The sequence below is a fragment of the Schistocerca cancellata genome, chromosome 8, assembly GCF_023864275.1.
Source record: "Schistocerca cancellata isolate TAMUIC-IGC-003103 chromosome 8, iqSchCanc2.1, whole genome shotgun sequence".
In the NCBI taxonomy this organism is placed as follows: domain Eukaryota; kingdom Metazoa; phylum Arthropoda; class Insecta; order Orthoptera; family Acrididae; genus Schistocerca; species Schistocerca cancellata.
Genome location: NC_064633.1, coordinates 492,841,976 through 492,865,737, shown reverse-complemented (window position 1 = coordinate 492,865,737; position 23,762 = coordinate 492,841,976). Strand labels below are relative to the sequence as shown.

Sequence of the window (23,762 nt, the reverse complement as noted above, 5' to 3'; positions counted from 1 at the left end):
AACACACACGTAGATATTTTCTTTAATGATGTTACAGCCATTTGACAGCAACAATTTTTATTTTATTGTTATACGGTTCAGATTTTACTGTATTTCATACCAGTCTGATAGCTTTTGGCATAAAATAAGTTACTGTACTTCAAACTGGCCTATGGCTGAATTCTGGATCATATAACAGTAAAACACAATTATTACTGTCATTAAAAAAATTACCATGTCTGTGGTTCCAGCCAAAATAAAAATTACTCACAAACAGATTTTCAACATTAACAAGGTAAAGCAAATTAAACAAATGTTACATGTAAAATATTGAATAAGGATGTTACCTCTGTTTTTTGTGGGGGAGAACGGAAACACCAAGATAATAGACATCTGATTGGTCATCTCTTGTCATGACGACATAGTCTTCGGTATCTTCGCTGCTGCTGTCCTCATCGTCTGATAAAGAAATTACAGTATTATGAACGGATTCTTCTCTTACACTTTCTTCTACGTTTGACCTTGTAAACTTTTTCCACACATGGTTCACGACGTTCTTCCAATTTTCTGGCGTTATTCGTATGACAGCCTCATTTACCAGCTCTGTGTGTCTCAACGTAAAGGTTTTGTTTTGCTCCATGACGTCTGCTTTTGTTTGAGCCCATATGAGTTCAGTTATGCTGTAACGGCAGTGGTACGGTGGAAGACGTATAACTTTGTGGCTGTGGCTCTCTGCTAGTATATCAATCGCATAATGCCTTTTCTGTGGCTTGTATCGTTTCACTAATTCCAGATGTTGTGCTTTCTGCATATTCCGTTCAAAGTCTATTTTATTATCTTTCAACCAGCTGACTATATCCTCTCTCCTTCCAGAAGCCATTGGTGCCTTATTTAATTGTACTGAATGGTACAGCGCATTGTCCATTACAAAAACACTACCAGGACTGATGTTTGATAGCAAACGAGTAACGAACCAGTCTTTGAATGTATCTGCATTCATCTCCTCACGGGTGGTGTCTCCCCCCCCCCCCCCCCCTCCTCCTGCAATATTATCAGAGCATTGAGCAAAAAACTGTTCATAGAGCCAGCATGAACTGTAATGAGTCGCCCTTCCTTACCAGTTGGCACACTCATAGTTCCGTGGCGTGTGTTGTCTGTCCATACAGCGGAGTGTGCATGATGCACATTGACCCATGTTTCATCAATCCATATTACATTTTCCGGATTCACTGCTAACATCTCACACAGGAAACATCATCTCCATGCTACACTGTCTCTGCACTCCATTAATACCTTTTGTCCTGAGAACTTTTTCCAACGGAAGCCAATTTTTTTTCAAAACAATGGAGGGACTTGTCATTCTGTCTGTGAACAAAACACTGTCTGACAGTGATGCCATCAACTTTTAAAGTGTCGGATACTCCTTCCTGCTGTAGCACACGTATGTGTGTTGCCTGATAGCACTTTTGTCAAAGTTGCCTGTCAGTCGCACGACACAATCTCTTCCTTGACTTTCCAGGCGTCACAATAACAGGGATCACAGCTGAATTGGCAGCCTCTTTATCATTTGTGATACTCTTACTGTGGCTGTACAGATGTTCAATGCTTCTGCCATTCTGTCAACCATTTTACTCACTGATATCAAAGGTCCACCATTGTCCCTTTCTCTTCCCAAGTATGTGCTTGAGATTTCAGCATTGCTCCTTTCCGAAAAGCCCTCTGCTCTGCTTTACAGGCACCCATTTTCCACTTATACTTACGTTACCTCTTGTACACAAGGCAAGAAACTCACAGAAGTAGCAGAATGCACACATCTACACACAAACCTGAACATAGCATGTGGCGCAACTGACTGAAAGCAGTGGTCGCCCAGCACTACAGCTACACTGGGCATTGCCACAGTAACGTAAACTAAAGTTCACGATCTGATTGGTCATTGTGGATGCATGAAGCACATGCGCCAAGGCCGTGTCAACTGTCAGAGCTCTTCTCTCACCGTATGGAATATAGTATGTCACAAGGATCACACAAGAGGGGGTCTTCATGGCAGAGAAGGAAGTCTTGTGTAAAGAGGCTTTGCCCAATTTGAAGGTGTGTTGAGCAGGTTTACTAGTCCTCATAGCAATGACATTTTGGCACTCTGAGGGTATTTTGTAGGGAGAAATTTTGTAGTATTTATTATATTTCATGTTTATTGTTTTGTGTATATGTCAATCTGGTTGCTCTATTCTAATAAGTTTAGCAGGTAGGCTTCAGTAACACATTCCATCGGCTACCTCATTCCCGCGAATTCCCACCTGTCCTCGTTCCCCACAGAGCCTTTGCAACTGGAGAAGTGCATCCTGAATGTTTTGGAGTGTTTTATCTGCTGCATAGATATCCTCCATGGTGAGCAAAGCACTGAAGTAATTGGAGCACATCAAGAATGTCGGCCCCTCATCGTGCCTCGTCTGATCCACAGCTCTCAGAATCACGTAGGGTTCAGCATGGAATATATTAAACTCATTGGGAAGACATGCTCTTGGGGGTGGGGGGATGGAACAGCTAATAGTGTGTCCCTGTTTGTACTCAACAGTACATACTAAGCTAAGATCCAGCAACATATTTAAAAAGTTAAAAAATCTGTTCTTAAAAAATAGTCTTGAGTGAAAAGTTGGATACAAACAGTTAAGTTTACAAACATCCTGGGCATCAACAACGATGGTGACACTCTGACCCTACCCTGCTTTAGTATGTTAATATCACACATCATTGTTGTTGTTGTTGTTGTTGTTGTTGGTGCAGTCTTCGGTGCAGACTGGTTTGATGAACTTCACCGTGCTGGTTGATCTTGTAAGGGTCTTCATGTCTGCATACCAATTGCAACCTACATCTGTTTGAACTTACATGGTGTATTCAAGACTTGGCATCCATCTACAATTCTCATCTTCCACACTTCCTTCCATTACCAAACCGACTATTCCTTATGGCTTCAGGATGTGTCCTATCAACCAATTCATTCTTTTAGTGAAGTTGTGCCATATTCTCCTCCACCCTCCCTTCCCCCACCACCCACAGTTCAGATTTGGTGCCAACTCAATTTCAGTTGTTACTCAGTCTACCCATCTAACCTTCAGCATTTGTCTACAGAACCACAGTCTATTCTATTCTTATCTGAACTTCCTGTTATCCACATTTCACTTCTATACAAGGCTACACTCCAGGGAAATGCCTTCAGAAAAGCCTTCCTAATACTTAAATTTATGTATGATAATGATGTAGGCCAAAGCAATGAATGAAAATGTGTACCAGCACCAGAATTCAAACCTGGGTCTCCTGCTTGCTAAGCAGATACACTATCCATTACGCCATACTGGCTCTACAGATACCACAGCTGCACAGACTACCTTAGGATGTTTGTGAGTTAAAAAGGGGAATAGCAATGGGCTGAGGCATGAGTTGGAATTTGTATTTATGAGGGACACATACTAGGGTAGTCCATGCAACTGTGCTATGTGTAGTACCAGTATGGCAAAACAGACCGTACATTTGCATAGTAAGCAGGAGACCCAGGCTCGAATCTCAATGCTGGTACAAATTTTGATTCACTGCTTTGGCCTACATCATTATCATAGATACAGGTGAGACTCAATATGTCGTGGGAATACAGGCTGTATATACTTAAATTTATATTAGATGTTAAAGAGATTCCTGATCTTCAGTAATACATTTCTTGCTATTGCTAGTCTGCATTTTATACCTTCCCTACTTCAGCAATCATCAGTTATTTTGCTGCCCAGATACACTTAGGTCTGTTAAATGCTACATTGCTCTTATACTGAACAGTTTTGTCGCTTGTGGGTGACTTCTGTAAGGTTGTTGTTAGGAAGTTAATTGTTGCTGGAAAGACCATTGATAAGAAACTTCTGGAGCTTGAATGCTTATTTGACCACAAGGAGTCTGCTTCTGCAGGTAAATTTGGAATAGGGCTTGTCCTATAAGGTTTATGGATTCCTGCATTTTTAATAGTCACAGAACTGGAGAGTCACAGAACATACAATCTTGAAAGCAGTAGCCAGGTCAGTTTCTTATCAAATAAGAAGGGCAAGAAAATCACAAAATGCTTAAATCATAAAGCAATATCCCAAAACCTTAGCCTTGGTGAATGAAAAAGAGAGAGCATAATTAAAATAAATATTTACTATTTTTCAGGATAGAAATTAAACTTATTCTAGCAAACACTTTCTTATTTAAAGTGTCCTGTCCACTATCCTTTCCAGCCCTCCCACAGTGGTATTCCACTGAACCTACACAATATACTCGTCCATCCCAACACAACCCCTGCTCCCAATCCCTTACCTCATGGCTGATACTCCTGCAACATACCTAGACACAAGACCTGTCCTGGACATCCACCCACCACCACCTACTCCATTCTGGTCACTAACACCATCTATCCCATCAAAGGCAGGGCTACCTTGCCTGTGAAGCCAGTCACATGATCCAAAAGCTAAACAAGCTAAGCTGCAACCACTGTGCTGCATTCGATGTAGGCATGACAATAAACAAGATGTCTGTCTGCATGAGTGGCCACTCACAAACTGTGGCCAAGAAACAAGTGGACCACCATGCAGCTGAACACGCTGCCAAACATGATATCCTTCATTTCAATGACTGCTTCACAGCCTGTGCCATATGGATCCTTCCCACCAACACCAGCTTTTCTGAACTGCGCAGGTGGGAACTTTCCCTGCAATACATCCTATGTTCCCATAACCCTCTTGGCCTCAATCTTTGTTGGTCACTGTCCTCACCCATTCAGACCCTTCCCTGTTCCTATTCCAGCACTTCACAGCTGCCATTTCACCATCACCCCCAGTCTTTTTATTTCTCTCCCTTTCCACTACTCCCTCCCTCCCCTCTCCACTTCTCCCCCTGCCCTCCGTTTAACCTGCAGCACTTCACTGTCCACCACCCCCACTGTACTATCCCTCCCCCTCTTTGCCCCAGCCTCCTCATTATCCCCACCCAGTCGCCACTCCCATCATGCACTGGTGCTGCTGTTCACAATGTGGTTTCAGTTGCCTGAAACTGCATTCGCACGCGTGGGCGTGGGTGCGGGCGTGGGCGCAGGTGTGTGTGTGGGATACAATTAGTGTAAGGAAATAAGTCGGAGAGAGTATTCGTGACTTTGTATCTAAAATAACTTTCAGGTGGGAGGGCTCTAGAAGAATGGGGAGATGAGCACCGAATCATTATTTGTGTAATTTTTAGATGAAGTGGTGCTGTATACCTTTTCAGTATTGCAGAAGATTATTATAGATGCTTTGTACATAGGAATACCTCAAATTTGGCTGTCTGCAGTAAGTCCAGGTTCTGTAGAGGAGAGTGGTACCTTCAAAATCCACTCTGGAAGTGACTTAAGAGATTTCTAGATTTTAGAGTACAAGCGAAGTGCGAGTTGATCATTTGCCCTAGTGTCCTCAGTGTCATCCTGAAATATGGTATTGGTGGCCAGTGCTGTTAAGATTAAAGTACAGACACCTGCAGAGAATCTTGAAGCATTTTGGCTAGTGAATGCAAAAGCCCTACTGACAGTTAAAGTGTGCAGGAAGGGATCATTGCACCATATAGTTGACATTCATCACTGTAGTATGAGAATCTATAAGGATCATCTCAGGGAAAAGCATAAGCCTATAGGTAAATTCAATTCTGAAAGTCACACTAATGGAAATATCTTGCACCATGGTATAGTGCTTTCCTGACAAAAAATCTATCAGGAGTCCAGTTCTATGATGTCCTGGCCTACCAAGAAGCTAGAAGAGGGGAAGAATTAATTTAAACCTAAACTATGACGAGGCCTGTATTGTTGCTTATAATGCTGCTCGTGGGCCAGACTTAATACTTTATAGTATATTGTGACACCTGGGTGCTGAATCTACAATCATACTTGATTTTATTTATCTAAAATATGGGCTGATTGGAAATATCCTGACTTGAGGAATCAATGATTATTTTTTATTATTTTTTTTCTTAAACTAGAGAAAATGAAAGAGAGGTGTATTACTTCCCACTTGATAGATAGAGGTGTCTTTGTATCATTGCCTTTGTTTTAATCTGGATAAGATGTTTCTCAAGCTGCTGCATTTCTGGCCCCTCTTTTACATTTCAATGTTACCTAAAAGATCTCTGGAGATTAAAAGTTGAATCTTTCTTTACAAGAAAATATTTGGCCATGTCACAGCTTTGGCACAGCTCCTGTAAGATACACAAAAAATATACATTAGGTGCCATGACAGCTACTTGACTTTTCATCGATATTAGAAAAAAAAAGTGGTGGATATATGGCCAGATATACTTTTTAAGCACTGAAGTGACTATATCTGCCATACGTCAGTTACACGGCAGTTGTCAAGTTGAGATATTGAGCCCTGTATTGGGAAGGGAAATCCACAAGATTTGGGCTACATTCCGAGAAGGCTTAAATGCAGGTACTAGGCGTAGTCTCCAGTCTTGGAAATAATTTTAACTTGTCTCTTACAGTCAAAGTGGAGTGTACTCATGCACGTCATGTAAAGTTAATAAAGTTCCTCTGTTCTGTTCTACCCTTCCTGTTAATTGGTAGAGAATATAGACACGAGAGTTTAGTGATTCTTTTGTGTTTATTGTGTGTCCTGGACACTGCTTGTACTTGGTTGAAATTCAGAATAATTTGTCTGTGTGCATATGTGGATTTGTGATATTTAGCTACAGATGACAAATTTTTATTGCTACTATCATAAGGAATAAAAATTTTTTGATTGTCACAAGCAATAATTATAAACACACACAGAGAAAAATGTCTGGTCAGTACTTATCTTCAGAATGCAAAATTACAGTACTCCCGATAAACATTTAAAAGTGAAACTATTACTAGCATTCAGAACCATTAGTTCCTTTCCCAAGGACGTTGGAGGGATAGGTTGGGGAAGGTTGGAAAGGAAGGCAGGCCACTTAGACTCAAGAATGAGAGTGATCTTTCTCTGGCAAGGACAAAGGGATTTATTTTACACTTTGGTGGGTGTGCCTTTGAAACTTCAGTGATGGGTATCTTGCTGCTTTTACACCATAATTAAAGTTACATTTCTAACATTAGGAATTATAATATTTATAATTATGATCAGTAGCTGCATTTTCAAGGAACAAATGCAACTTTACTTGCCTCTATAAAAATAATCTTTTATTTATTTCTTGCCTTCACAACTGTCTGTCATTGTAATTTATAAGGTGCCAATAGTCTTTGTCCCCCCCTCCCTCACCCACTTATTTAAAAAAAAAAATAATAACTTAATCGCACTGAATTATGTAAAAAGAAAGTAACAAGAGAACACATTATGAAACTGAGAACTCAGAAGCTCCCACTCTTGTTTACAATTGTGAATAAATTAGCTTCCATCTGCAACTCACTTTCACACTGCATACACTTTGTGTCTGTGACACTATGTTTCTTGCATTTCAGCATACTGTTTTTGCTCTTTTGTTTTTATGCCTGTCACATATGTAACAAATTCCAGGTTTTGCTGGTTCATGGTCTGCTCTTCTCCGTGCTTATACTTCTCTAAATCCTCGCACCAACGAAAAAATGGCTGACATTGAAATAAGTGTCCAAGGAATAGAAAAGCAACTGGAATCACTCAACAGAGGAAAGTCCACTGGACCTGACGGGATACCAATTCGATTCTACACAGAGTACGCGAAAGAACTTGCCCCCCTTCTAACAGCCGTGTACCGCAAGTCTCTAGAAGAACGGAAGGTTCCAAATGATTGGAAAAGAGCACAGGTAGTCCCAGTCTTCAAGAAGGGTCGTCGAGCAGATGCGCAAAACTATAGACCTATCTCTCTGACGTCGATCTGTTGTAGAATTTTAGAACATGTCTTTTGCTCGAGTATCATGTCGTTTTTGGAAACTCAGAATCTACTATGTAGGAATCAACATGGATTCCGGAAACAGCGATCGTGTGAAACCCAACTCGCTTTATTTGTTCATGAGACCCAGAAAATATTAGATACAGGCTCCCAGGTAGATGCCATTTTCCTTGACTTCCGGAAGGCGTTCGATACAGTTCCGCACTGTCGCCTGATAAACAAAGTAAGAGCCTACGGAATATCAGACCAGCTGTGTGGCTGGATTGAAGAGTTTTTAGCAAACAGAACACAGCATGTTGTTCTCAATGGAGAGACATCTACAGACGTTAAAGTAACCTCTGGCGTGCCATAGGGGAGTGTTATGGGACCATTGCTTTTCACAATATATATAAATGACCTAGTAGATAGTGTCGGAAGTTCCATGCGGCTTTTCGCGGATGATGCTGTAGTATACAGAGAAGTTGCAGCATTAGAAAATTGTAGCGAAATGCAGGAAGATCTGCAGCGGATAGGCACTTGGTGCAGGGAGTGGCAACTGACCCTTAACATAGACAAATGTAATGTATTGCGAATACATAGAAAGAAGGATCCTTTATTGTATGATTATATGATAGCCGAACAAACACTGGTAGCAGTTACTTCTGTAAAATATCTGGGAGTATGCGTGCGGAACGATTTGAAGTGGAATGATCATATAAAATTAATTGTTGGTAAGGCGGGTACCAGGTTGAGATTCATTGGGAGAGTCCTTAGAAAATGTAGTCCATCAACAAAGGAGGTGGCTTACAAAACACTCGTTCGACCTATACTTGAGTATTGCTCATCAGTGTGGGATCCGTACCAGATCGGGTTGACGGAGGAGATAGAGAAGATCCAAAGAAGAGCGGCGCGTTTCGTCACAGGGTTATTTGGTAACCGTGATAGCGTTACGGAGATGTTTAACAAACTCAAGTGGCAGACTCTGCAAGAGAGGCGCTCTGCATCGCGGTGTAGCTTGCTCGCCAGGTTTCGAGAGGGTGCGTTTCTGGATGAGGTATCGAATATATTGCTTCCCCCTACTTATACCTCCCGAGGAGATCACGAATGTAAAATTAGAGAGATTAGAGCGCGCACAGAGGCTTTCAGACAGTCGTTCTTCCCGCGAACCATACGCGACTGGAACAGGAAAGGGAGATAATGACAGTGGCACGTAAAGTGCCCTCCGCCACACACCGTTGGGTGGCTTGCGGAGTATAAATGTAGATGTAGATGTAGAATGTCCTTGGGAATTGTTTGAAGTAACACTCGTTGATTTAAATGTTCTTCCATCAGGCCAAGAGCAAGATGTTTCAAAAAATTCATCTTCTTCCTTTATTATGAGGATTGTTGCATTTACCCCGGCAATATCTAGATGTCTGTCGAAAAGTGCAAGTGGTCATAGTCGTGTAAATCAGGAAGTGCTGTAGGATCAGCACATCTGATCCTTAGTGTCTGCTGCCGCTTAGGTAGCATTGTAGCCTAAATTCACTATTGATTTCTTAGTCTCTTGATCTGTTGTACTGTGCATTGTCGATAAAAAAAAAATTACAGCTTTGTTCTTTTAGGAGCAGCCAAGGACAAACAAAAATCATCTTGTAAACTGAAATGACGTGATTGGAGTTCTGTGGTATTATTTTCATGGAATTCTGGAGAAATTTCTTTCTTAATTTTCTTCCTGGATCCCAAGAAAATCAATACTGTGCCGAAGAGATTTTCAGCCAGCGGGTAGCTACTGTAGTAATTGTCAGTCATAAGATTTCAGTTTGTTTTCCCAATTGGTGTTGCCAACCTCTGTACAATGTCATCAGGCTTGTTAGACTCCAGCTAGGGACCAGACATTTACTTGCCACAAGAGATTTCAAAGTTCAGGGTATAAGATGTTTTGGCATCATACAAGACATAAATCTTGATCCAATATTTTGCAGGCTTATTAGAGACATACTGTACAAATTCACGGGGTCCTCTGAAAGGATGCAACATCTCTTCAATAGTGACAAACTAGCTGACTCTATAGTGAGCAAGTCAGTTGTTGAGAAATTCGTGATGGAAGTCCTGAATAGACACTAGTTTCTCACTTTCTTTTCTCTTATTCCGGTTGCCCAAGTTGTCGAACCTAAGAGCTGAAAGCTGAAAGTGAAAGCACTTACAGGTGAAGAGAGTTCAGAAAACAATCATTCCTGTGCCATCTGAATCCCACAGCAATTCGTGTGCCCTCATTTCCTTATATCTATTAGATATAATGCACCCAAGAAGCCGTTATCCCTGGTTTTGTGTTGTGTATGCAGTCTCTTTCTCTTTAATATTGAACTTCCGATTATGTATTATTCTGGATGTATTGATTTGTATTTCCCGCAGTGTTGTCAATCATCGCATCAGTAATAAATAGATAAAATATATCAATTTCTTTTTTCATAATTATAGCACTTGCTTGTGAACTTGGCAAAACTTTTAGGTTGCTTTTGGCATTGGTTTTAGGAGGAGGAGGAGCAGGAAGTGCTTCACTTATCCAAATAGTTTCATATATTCCTGTGTAAAAATGGTAATCGTCTGTTTGTTGTCACCCCTCTTCAACCATGTGATAATCTGTTACCTCTGTTGATTGTTCAGATTCACTGCTGTGGTTTTCTTTTTCAATAACTTCTTCTTCCAGCCCAGATTCGCATGAATCTGTTAGTTATTCTTCTCATAGTCCTCAGTACGTACAATTTGACAGTACCTGTAAAATGCATTCTTTTTCTCCATTTCCACACTTTTCTGAGACCTAATGAAACAAATGTCTATAAGGTAAGATATTGTTTGTAAAACTATATCCAAGATTTTAAAAAATAATGAAAATTTCATATAGGAACTTTGATTTCATTTGAATATTCATTACATACTAAAATAAAAGAAACATTACCTTGAAGCGAGAGAAAAACCCAAGTATAGAAAATACTTAAGTCAGAAGCCACATAGTGGTAAACAGACTGCAGACACAACATTCACTTTCCAAACAACAATAGCAACCAAGCCACTGTAAGCGTGAATTGCACAAATGTAGTAAGTTGTTATGAATAACAAATACGTATTTGGACATGCACCCAATTATAACACTGTCTTTGATACTAACAGAAAGCTAAATCTTGCGGCTAACTGCTGCAGTCATGCTCACCGAAGGGATGAAATTTGTAAAATGTGGTTATTTCTTTTTGCATAGCTATTTTAAATGTAAGAGGAATGGAAGTACCACACAGAATTGTGGAGGCTTGTATGGCCATTTGTTGACATATCACCTGATGGCTACTTGGCTACTGTCTTGGGGGTCTTCATTTTACATTTATTTAATGATTTTCCTGATGCTTTGCCAGCACAAGGGGTGAGCATTGTCAAAGGGTCACTGTCAATCGCTTGTGGTTGTCAGAAGTTGAGCCCCAGGCTGAACTTTTATGTACCTGTTACGCCAACATCTGTGAGCTTTCTCCTGGTCATTACCTCTGTAGTTTTCCCCCCGGTACCTGCATTGGTAATCTGCTGCAGGATAGAAATCCAGGATCTGCTGGCAGAACGTAAAGAAAATTGTCACACACACACCAAAGATCCTGAGACAGAAGCCAACAGGTAATACATCAACAAGTGGCTATGAAAGCCTCAACAGTTTTATACTATGCTTCTGGGGAGAGGAGGCTTCAAGATAGTAATGACACTTTAACCAATGAAGGAAGAAGAAAGTTCTTTTGCTGTCCGCAGATGCCTTTCAGTCACGGTGCCAGGGTGACTAAACCACACGAAAGTTTCTAAAATGCGAGCACCTGTTCACTACTGTCCAGGTGCAAAATATCTGACAGGATGGAATGAAGTTTTCTTAGTCAGCAAATTCATGCAACATGGAGATACTTCACAAGAACTGATGAGCAACTTTTGGACATTTGTCAATGTGGTGGTAATAAGCATCAAGACAAGTGGGATAAGATCAACAGCAGCACTCACTGGAACATGCAGAACGATCATGACCACAACACCTAACGACAGAAGAAAAATGTTGAAGTATGTGAAAATCAGAATGACATGCCGTTTATGGACACGTCACTCACAGTGATAACCTAAGCGAGCAACCATTAATGTTGGAGGAGCTGGCTGTCCAAGGAGGAGGGAATTTTGTTATCATCCCCAGACATTTATCTATGGAAGATATCATTGGTAACACTGGAGTGACTATCAGATGCTTTCCATGTGAAAAAACAAAATAAAAAAATGTGCACGGAAACAGGTAGGAAATTGTATTGAACAAAATAACCAACTTGTAACCTGAAAAGAGAAGAGTTAAAAGCTATTGAGAGCCTTAATGCTGACGAGAGCATATTGATACTCCCTGCTGATAAGGAAACTGTGATATTGTAATGAAGACTGAAGATAGTGAATAAAAGATAAATGACATACTAGACCAGACAATACACAGAAAGTTAAACAGATCTGAGACAGCGGGTTAGTCGGAATGTAAATTTTTTAACCAGGGTGCTTTCCCTTTCGGAGGGCATACAGAGAAACCTTCACAAAGCAGACGCCCTACCACCTTGATTTTATAGGTTGCCAGAAATCCATAAAGATGGCTTCCCAAAACACCGACTATAAGAACTTAGAGCCTACCATTGTACAAACTGGCGAAACACTTTGCATTCTATAGTTACATGTGGGAAAGACTGACACATACAAAGTCTGTTCAAAAAGTTCCAGAAAATTCGTTATTTCGCGCCAATGGTGTGTTGGAGCGAAATGTGGTTGGCATTCCTACACACGCCTGAGATTAATGTGTAACTGCCGTAAGTTTCATTGTTGTATGTCTGTTGGTTATTGTTCAGTTCTGTATTGAATAGAATATTGTGTCACACAATTTGCCAATTTCGAGATTGCAGAGTTAGAGGAGCTGTGCGTCTGCATAAAATTTTGCATGGAACTGAAGAAAACCTTTTGTTCTTGTGAAAAAGAACTAGCTCTTTACACACACGAAATGTTGAGTGCTATTGACAAGGGATTTCAAATTGATTCTGTATTTCTGGGTTTCCGAAAGGCTTTTGACACTGTTATCACACAAGTGGCTTGTAGTGTGCTTGCGGAATATCGTCTCAGTTCTGTAACTGGACTTGTGTTTTCTTGTCAGAGAGGTCACAGTTCATACAGCTGATGGAAAGTCATTGAGTAAAATACAAGTGGTTTCTGGTATTCCCCAAGGTAGTGTTACAGGCCCTCTGCTGTTCCTTATCTACATAAATGATTTAAGAGACCATCTGAACAGCCATCTTAGGTCATTTGCAAGTGATGCTGTCATTTATTGTCTAGTAAACTCACCAGAAAATCAAAACAAATTGCAAAACAATTCTGGGTTCCCGGGTTTGATTCCCGGCGGGGTCAGGGATTTTCTCTGCCTCGTGATGGCTGGGTGTTGTGTGCTGTCCTTAGGTTAGTTAGGTTTAAGTAGTTCTAAGTTCTAGGGGACTTATGACCACAGCAGTTGCGTCCCATAGTGCTCAGAGCCAGTTGAACCATTTTTTTTGCAAAACAATTTAGAAAATATATCTGAATGGTGCATAAATTGGGAATTGACCCTAAATAATGAAAAGCGTGAGGTCATCCAGAAGAGTGCTAAAAGGAATCTGTTAAACTTCAGTTACATGATAAACCAGTATAATCTAAAGACCATATCTTCAACTAAATACCTAGGAATCACAATTACAAACAATTTAAATTGGAAAGAACAGATAGAAAACGTATGGAGAAGGCAAACCAATTAGAATTATTGTGAACGTGGTTTGATGAACCCTTTGCCAGGCACTTAATTGTGATTTGCAAATTATCACTGCTCGAAGACTGACTGTCCGGGAAATTGAAGAAGAATGTAACATTTCAGTTGGATCATCTCGTGAAATCCTGACTCAGCATCTTCGAATGGTTCGTGTTGCTGCAAAGTTCGCCCCACGGCTCATGGGTCAAGACCAGAAAGACCATTGTCTCACAGTCTGTGAAAAGCCTTTGGATTGCGCAAATGAGAATGAGATGTTCTTGAAGAGAATAATATGGCCCTTGTTGACTTTTCTTTATTTCCAAAGGTGAAAACCCTATTGAAAGGATGAAGATTTTGCAATGATAGAAGAGAGAAAAGAAAATTCAGACTGTGCTTCATGTGATCCAGCAAAAGGCTTACCAAGACTGTTTCCAGAAGTGGAAACTGTGTTGGGAGTGGTGCATCAATTGCGGAGGAGAGTATTTCAAAGGAGACTGCACAGTAAGTAAAAGGTAAACACAGAAAAATGTTGTGGACAAAGTTCCGGAAGTTTTTGGACTGACCTCATATGTAAAGGACTCTAGACCTTTCATTGAGAACTGAAGTTGGACCAGAACACTTAAACCTGGACCAAATAATACACTCCTGGAAATGGAAAAAAGAACACATTGACACCGGTGTGTCAGACCCACCATACTTGCTCCGGACACTGCGAGAGGGCTGTACAAGCAATGATCACACGCACGGCACAGCGGACACACCAGGAACCGCGGTGTTGGCCGTCGAATGGCGCTAGCTGCGCAGCATTTGTGCACCGCCGCCGTCAGTGTCAGCCAGTTTGCCGTGGCATACGGAGCTCCATCGCAGTCTTTAACACTGGTAGCATGCCGCGACAGCGTGGACGTGAACCGTATGTGCAGTTGACGGACTTTGAGCGAGGGTGTATTGCGGGCATGCGGGAGGCCGGGTGGACGTACCGCCGAATTGCTCAACACGTGGGGCGTGAGGTCTCCACAGTACATCGATGTTGTCGCCAGTGGTTGGCGGAAGGTGCACGTGCCCGTCGACCTGGGACCGGACCGCAGCGACGCACAGATGCACGCCAAGACCGTAGGATCCTACGCAGTGCCGTAGGGGACCGCACCGCCACTTCCCAGCAAATTAGGGACACTGTTGCTCCTGGGGTATCGGCGAGGACCATTCGCAACCGTCTCCATGAAGCTGGTCTACGGTCCCGCACACCGTTAGGCCGTCTTCCGCTCACGCCCCAAAATCATGCAGTCCGCCTCCAGTGGTGTCGCGACAGGCGTGAATGGAGGGACGAATGGAGACGTGTCGTCTTCAGCGATGAGAGTCGCTTCTCCCTTGGTGCCAATGATGGTCGTATGCGTGTTTGGCGCCGTGCAGGTGAGCGCCACAATCAGGACTGCATACGACCGAGGCACACAGGGCCAACACCCGGCATTATGGTGTGGGGAGCGATCTCCTACACTGGCCGTACACCACAGGTGATCGTCGAGGGGACACTGAATAGTGCACGGTACATCCAAACCGTCATCAAACCCATCGTTCTACCATTCCTAGACCTGTTCCAACAGGACAATGCACGTCCGCATGTATCCCGTGCCACCCAACGTGCTCTAGAAGGTGTAAGTCAACTACCCTGGCCAGCAAGATCTCCGGATCTGTCCCCCCATTGAGCATGTTTGGGACTGGATGAAGCGTCGTCTCACGCGGTCTGCACGTTCAGCACGAACGCTGGTCCAACTGAGGCGCCAGGTGGAAATGGCATGGCAAGCCGTTCCACAGGACTACATCCAGCATCTCTACGATCGTCTCCATGGGAGAATAGCAGCCTGCATTGCGGCGAAAGGTGGATATACACTGTACTAGTGCCGACATTGTGCATGCTCTGTTGCCTGTGTCTATGTGCCTGTGGTTCTGTCAGTGTGATCATGTGATGTATCTGACCCCAGGAATGTGTCAATAAAGTTTCCCATTCCTGGGACAATGAATTCACGGTGTTCTTATTTCAATTTCCAGGAGTGTATTTTGGTCTGCTTTGATGTTGCTTCTTTGTGTACCAAAGTGCCTCTCAGTGACACTCTGGAGGATAACGGTTTCATTTTCTCTCAGGCCACCACAAAGCTCTCTCGTGCATGTCTTACCATGAGCTGTTTTATGTGAAATGGCAATTTCTAGCAACATCTGAAACACATGGGTAGTCTGTGTAGTCTAGTGGTTGCCAATTTCTTCTTAGAACAATTCGACAGACAAGTGCTGGACTTGGCACCTTGTAAACTTAAATAATGGTACAGGTATGCCAGCACCTCCTTCGTCATGTTGAGTAACAGCTTAGTGCCTTTCTAAGACATCTGAAGAGTCTCCACACCAAATTTAAATTTACTGTGTAGGTAGAAAAGGACCAATAGCTACCCTTTGTAGTTGTGCTGCGTATAAGAAATGTTGAATACCTGGGCCACAGCATGTGTGGGGGAGGGGGGGGGGGGGGGGACAGACCAGACCAGACCAGACCAGACCAATAGCTGCACAAACTGTCAAATCATTACCTGAGCCAGAAAGGAGGAATGATTAATGTGCAACAAGAATACATGAGCTGCAGCACCTCAAACACAAGATCCAATACCTTGAATGTATTCCGATGACTGATGGGTACTCCACCAGTTACATAAGAAGTGTAACAAAACATAACACTGGGCAAAGTGACAGTGGCACAAACTTGACACAAAGAGTATTTCAAACCAACCAAAATCAGAGTAGCTGAAATTGGTAAAGGGCAAAAGGGCCCCCACTTATAATGTCACAAATGTACCACATGTTGTTTGCATGTGCAAAAGTCTGTGTTGGAAAGACTGGGTGACCCAACAGCACCAGAATCAATTAACATAAACAGTATTGCTGGTTGGGATAGGTGGAGAAATTGGCTGTGGTGTGGCATGCACTGTGTGAGACAGACTATATAATAATATATCTAAAAAGAAAGATGATGAGACTTACCAAACAAAAGCGCCGACCTGCCAGCGCTTTTGTTTGGTAAGTCTCATCATCTTTCTTTTTAGATATATTTTTCCCACGTGGAATGTTTCCCTCTATTATATTCAGACTATATAATAAAATTCACTGTCGCAGACATTTTCCCTGTGGAGAAGAGGTACCATACTCACTTGTTCAGGGAAGCCATAAAAATTAGTTTCAACAAGAAAGAAGAAAGGTTCAAGTCAAGAGTCCTGGATTCCTGTGCAGCTGGGAATGACTGTTGCAGGTATCAGGAGGAGAACTACAGCAGTAATGACCAGGGAAAAGCCCCCAGATTTTAGCACAACAGGCAAGACTAATTCCCAGTTGCAGATTCAACTCCTGCCTGCCACCATAAGGGTGAGCCTGTGAGAACACTACCAACTCTTGCTGGCAAAATATTAGAAAAATCATTAAACACTGTCAGAAGAGCCCCAAGACAGAAGCCAACTGGCAGTGTGTCATACCACACACACCCAGGGCAAGGTACTGTGATCCTCCATACCAATCAAGAGGAATGATGTGTATATCCATGTATTCTTAGTGATGAATGATACAAATGAAAACCCCATAACAAGTTATTGTAGCAGAGAGCACAGACATTGTGTGGATTTGTTATTTTATGTGCATGTGGAGAATTGTGCTGAGGGATGGCGTGAGTCTTAAAGGTGGGATAGCAATTGCAGTAACTTTGCGAGAGGAAGTACCTGTGTGAGTGAAAACATAGAAACTCTTAGTATCCCTGGCCTACTTTGGAAAAGCATGAAGCCCTCTGTGAATACATATTTTCTTAAGAATAATAATGATGTTTAAGAACATGAATGAAGTGTCATTCAGATTCATTCACCCTTTGAAGTGACTTGCATGTGGAGGTTTTTTGTTTGACGTTTTTGTGTAATAGAAGGTAGATATTATCTAGTTGATGTATACACTGATGGGCAATATATGAAGTGTATATACAAAGGCTATTTGTATTTTATTCAAAAGAAGTCTAAGCTGCAGTATTACATTTCCGTACAGCAATAATCAAGTGAGGAGGAGACAGTCATTTGTTGCCTTATTCAAGACAACAATTCAGCAAACAGGATGTAAAGTGGAACAATACTAAATTTTCGTTGAAAAAATCGCATCCAGCCAAACTTGAACATTATATTACCTTCAGTACAGGATGGCCTCAATAAAAAGACTCAGATTTTTTTCATGCCAATGTAATCTAAACAGCAAAGAGATTAGCAGAAAGCTGGTTTTAGTGAGTCTGAACACAAGAAATCAATGCTGGAGTGAAAAATAGCATACATAAAAGGCTGACAAAATTGAAATTCTGGTTAGTATTGCAGGTGGAAATTAAGGTTGTTGTGTAAGAACATTATGTTAATGTACCTGTATCTTTATTCTTCACAATTTTCTGTTGTTCACAAAGTACAGATTCCATACCAATGTGCACATTTTCAGTTCTGCTAATTGTATATGAATGGCTTGTTATTCGAAGAGTTGAGTCTTTAGTTTTTTTTTTCATTTCTTCAGATGTTCACTGGTCTAGTCTGTCTGGGTATATGAACTCACAGAATATGCAGAAAATCATTGTCAGTATGTTGAACAGCTATAGCACAATGTTAAGATGTGCATTTAGTTCTTCATGTTGCGGCTGTTTTGTTTTGACTCTCCTGTTTTAGTCCAGACAGGAAGAAAGATAACGCTGTCTGGGATAATTTTATGGCATGTTTTGTAAATGCACAGCTACTTGATTTGAACCACACATTTTCTCACTGTAAGCATGTATTCAGAAATGAAATAAAACACTGCCTTGATTATATTATTACTGTATTTAGAATGATGTCAATTATATTTTTATTATTTGTGAAATATAAGTTGTATGACAGACTTAACTTTAATGTTGCCTAAGGTTCCACTTGGGTTGGAAGTTGATAGTTTGGTTGTAAGTTTGTTAGCTACAATTACTGAACAGTTAGTCATTATTCAGAAAACAACCAGTGTTAAAGGAGCTCGTACACTGATGATCAAAATGTTATGACCTGTACCCATGTGAGACTGAGTGCCACATGGTGATGTTGAGGGCATGTGATGTGGTTAGGAAGGTTTGTAAGTGGAGCAGGAATAACTAGGGAATCATTCTAGCAATGGTACAGGAGACAAATGGGGAAAGTGAATTTGAAAAAGTGCAGATTGTGATAGCCTAGCACATGGGAATGAGCGTCTCAAAAATGTCAAAACTGGTCAGCTGTTGGTGTGTTACTATCATGATCACCCATGAAAAGTTGATGGTTTGTGAAACCAAGTGTAAATGACAACAGAACGTGGAAGTTATAGGCTTCCCCACTCTATAAAGCAGGATAGATCACGACATGTGATAGATCTGTTGACAGTACAGTACTGATGTACAAACAAGTTTTTCGAATGTGCCATTCAGAGTACATTTACTGAACACGAGGGTCTGAAGCAAACCACGGTGACATGCTCCTATTTTGACCTAGTGACAATGTGAATTGAAATTGCAGTGGGCAAGGGAGCATAGAGATTGGACCAAGGATATGTAGATGTCACCTGGTTGGATGGATCGTGTTTCTTGTTGCTCCAGGACACTGTATATGCCTCGATACACTGTAATTCAGGCGAACAGCTGCTTGAAATTTGCGCCATGCCACAGACCCAGGCCTGTAGGGGTTATAATATGTTATGGAGAACATTCATTTGGGCTTCCATTAGACCTGTGTTAGTAATCAAATGCATCATGACAACTGTGGACAATTTGAATGTTATTGCAGACCAGCTGCATCCCTTTGTGCTTGACGTCATCCCTGACAATGATGGCATCTCCCAACAGGATAACTGCCTGTGTTAGAATGCCAGAATCATGCTACTGTGATTTGAGGAGCTTGATAGTGAGCCTCATGCAGATGTCGTAACCACCAAATTTGCCTGTTGGTCAGAACCCTATGAAAATGTCTAGTAGGGTATCGGGCAGCAGCTCCGCATCCACAAATGACTGGCTCATAATTCATGTGAGACCAGTACATAATGCATTGGCATTGGCTCTGTATCATCTACTGCATAACAATATTTATTGTTATCATCTTGTGAACTTTTTGGACAACAGCTGTCTTTTGGTTTTATAAATGGTTTGATGATATATATGGAACATAAGTGTTAAGAGAGCTTGTCCCATTATCACCTGGCATCTATTAATTTACGCATTTCCGTTAAACAACTGTTCTTGTAGTATGATAAGGTATATATTTATTTCAATAACAGTTATCCTTCTTATGCACACTTTATCATCATGTGTAGGTACACTGGGGTGACAGAAGTCATGGGATACCTCCTAATACCATGTGAGACCTCCATTATCCCAGCAACTCCACGTGTTGTGGACTCAACGAGTCATTGGAAGTCCCCTGCAGAAATCAATTATTGAACCATGCTGCCTCTATAGCCATCCATAATTGTGAAAGTATTGCCAGTGTGGGATATTGTGCACGAACTGACCTCTCAATAATCCCATAAATGTTTGATGGAATTCGTGTTGGGTGATCTGGGTGGGCAAATTATCCACTTGAATTGTCTGGAATGTTCTTCAAACCAGTCACAAACATTTGTGGCCCAGTGACAAGGCACATTGTCATCCATAAAAATTACATCATTGTTTGAGGACATGAAGTCCATGAATAGCTGGAGATGGTCTCAGAGTAGCCGAACTTAACCATTTCCAATCAGTGATTGGTTCAGTTTGACCAGAGGTCCCAGTTAATTTCATGTAACTATAGCCCACACCATTATGGAGCCACCACCATCTTGCACTGTGTCTTTTTGACAACTTGGGTCCAAGGCTTCATGGAGTCTGCACCACATTTGAACCCTACCATTAGCTTGTACCAACTGAAATCTGGACTCATTTAACAAGGCCACAGTTTTCCAGTTGTTTATGGTCCAACCAATATGGTCACGAGTCCAGGCTGCAGGCAATGCCATGCTATTAGAAAGGCACTCGTGTCTGTCATCTATTGCCATAGCCCGTTAATGACAAATTTTGCCACATTATCCTAAAGATATGTGGGGCGTACATCCCACATTCATTTCCACAGTTAGATTAGATTAGATTAATACTAGTTCCATGGATCATGAATATGATATTTCGTAATGATGTGGAACAAGTCAAATTTTCCAAAACATGACATAATTAAGTTAATTTAACAACATACTTAAGTTAATATAACAACTTTTTCATTTTTTGTGTTTTTTATTTTTATTTTTTATTTACTTTACACAATGTTGATTGTGTTAGCACACACTGTTGACACTGTGGTACTCGGAATATTGAATTCCATAATGATTTCCAAAATGGAATGTCCCATGCACGTAGCTCCAACTACCATTCTGTTTTCCGTCTGGTTATTCCCATCATCCTGCCATAATTGCGTTTTAAATGTTTTCACATGAATCGCCTGAGTACAAATAACAGCTCTGCCAATGCAATGCCCTTTTATGCCTTTTGTGTGCAATACTACTGCTAACTGTATATGTGCATATCATTATCCCATGACTTTTGTCACCTCGGTGTATCTAATACACTTACATGTTCTGAATTTGATACTGGGAAAAGAACTTCTTACAAGTTTTTATGGTCACATGAACACTGTGCTGCCTTTAATGGAATCATTAAGTGTGGAGTAAAGCGTTTGAATCATTTTGGAAAGGGGTGGGGGCCGGAGTGTTGACGTGAAAGACCAGGCCTTTGTCCCCTTACGCATGGATGGGTGCTGGGAGAGAGAATTAATTGTCTTCCAAGCTACTTGAATGACTTAATCGGCTGAAATTTAAACTTTCTGTACTCACACTTCCTCTTACAAAAAACAATCTCGTATACAATGTGAGTTGACAAATCTGTTTTAAAACATCCAGCTTGGACGATATCAAGACAAGAAGTTCTCTCTAGTTTTACAGTCATCTGTCATGGCATCTGTTGTAGCCATGACCTTTCCTCTTTTTCTCCTTATCATCTGAACACCTTCAAACCTTGAAGCTAAGAAACAGGTGGCCACTCACAGTAGGTGGAATGCTCACTTGCTGTCTTGCCTTGTAGACGAGGTAGGTACAAAACATTCTCCCATCTGCACATATTGTGCGAGGCGTGTTTTTTTACGTAAGTACCATTTTGAAATTAAAAAAAAGACATGCTAAGATATCTCAATAATTTTATCTTTACATGAAAGCCTCTACCTTAATCTACTTTTCTACATAATTTCCGTCAATATTGAGGCACTTATCATAACATTGTACCAGTTTTTGAATACCCTCCTCATAGAAGTCTGCTGCCTGACTTGTTAACCACTGCATCACCGCTGTTTTGACTTCGTCATCGTCTTGAAGGCACTGACCACCCAGGTGTTTCTTAAAGTGCAGGAACAGATGGTAGTCACTGGGCACAAGATCGGGGCTGTACGTAGGATGATTTCGAGTTTCCCATCGAAAAGATGTGATGAGATCTTTGGTCTGATTCTCCACATGCGGATGGGTATTGTCTTGCAGCAAAACGATGCCCTTGCTCAACTTCCATGGACTGTTGCTTTGATTCTGGTGTGACGCTTGCCACCCATGTTTCATCACCTGTAACAATTTGGCTTCAGCATCACCGTCGTCGTGGTACTGCGCAAGGAAAGTCAATACACTGTCTAAACATTTGGTTTTGTGCACATCATCAACATTTTCAGTACCCAACATGCGCACAATTTTCGGTAATTCAAGTGCTCGGTCACAATGCCATAGAAAACACTATGAGAAACATTAGGAAAGTCATTCCGCAAGGAGGAAATCGTAAAGAGTCTGTTTTCTCTCACCTTATTGTCCACTTCCTGCACCAAACTTTCGTTAATGACCGAAGGACACCCACTCCGTTGTTCATCGTGCACATTTGTGGGGCCATCTTCAAATGCTCTCACCCAGTTTCTTACCATTCCATCACTCATAATGTTTTCTCCGTAAACTGCACAGATCTCATGATGAATATCGATCGCTTTTAGGCCTTTAGCACTAAGAAATCTTATAACAGCCTGTACTTCACAGACGGCGGGACTCAAGATTATTGGAGGCATCTTAAACACTCAGTACACAACGTAAACAAGGAAGAATCAGACTGTAATGGCGTCAGTGCATAGATTAAGGTACAGGCTTTCATGTAAAAATAAAATTATTGAGATATCTTTGCACATCTTTTTTTAATTTCAAAATGGTACTTACTTAAAAAACACGTCTTGTAGTAATATCTCCCACAGTGGGATACTACTAAACCACACAAATGTCTTTAGTCATTGAAGAAGCCTGGAAGTGGGAAATTCCATTTTTTATAAATGTCATGTCACATTTTAACTGCTGACTTGGACCTTGGCAGTGAAGTGGCATGTATATACCAGTGCGTTTTATGGAATGATGCCAAGACATGAGAGAATGGCAAAAAGGTGCCACCATGTTTTGACTTAACCATGATGTCACCATGAATGGTGATTCTTCGGGAAAATCTAGAATTCCCAGGGAATTTAATTTTACCTGGAAAAATAAGAGAATTCTCAGGGAATTTCAGGAATTTCAAAAAGATCTCAAGGAATTCTGTGTTGTTAACGCTGAAATTGAATTTCATTGAATTTTATAAATCACAGATTATAAAATAAATATCATCTCAAAGTATGTTAATTATACAAATATTGTTCCATATAAAATATTATTGTTTAAAAACTGTGGTTAAACTACTGGCTATGTCTGGTATATAGCTTAGCTGAGAGGAAAGAAAAGTCATTAGTGTAGCAGGGGCGCGAGCTTCATGACACCATCTTCCTCCCCAAATCTGGAATTTTCAGGGAATTTTTTTCCAAGATCGAGTAGCCACCCTGGCTGCCAACTGGTTGGTGTATCAACATGGTCTGACTGTCGACAAGGGACTGTGTACCATGTGAAGCCATATAACACTGTGTACCTGACTGTGGCTCGTGACAAATGAAACTCTTCCCCATGACAATCATTTCCAAGCCTGAATTGCTCCCGTCATTGAATGCAGGTCCATGTCAACCAATTTCCCCTCAAA

The 23,762-nt window shown here is 41.3% G+C and overlaps 1 protein-coding gene across 1 annotated transcript in view; it reads left to right on the top strand.

The window, feature by feature from the left end:
• Nucleotides 1-23,762, top strand: part of LOC126095204 (E3 ubiquitin-protein ligase Iruka-like) — a 126,635-nt gene that overhangs the window by 73,372 nt on the left and 29,501 nt on the right. The window lies entirely within an intron of this gene.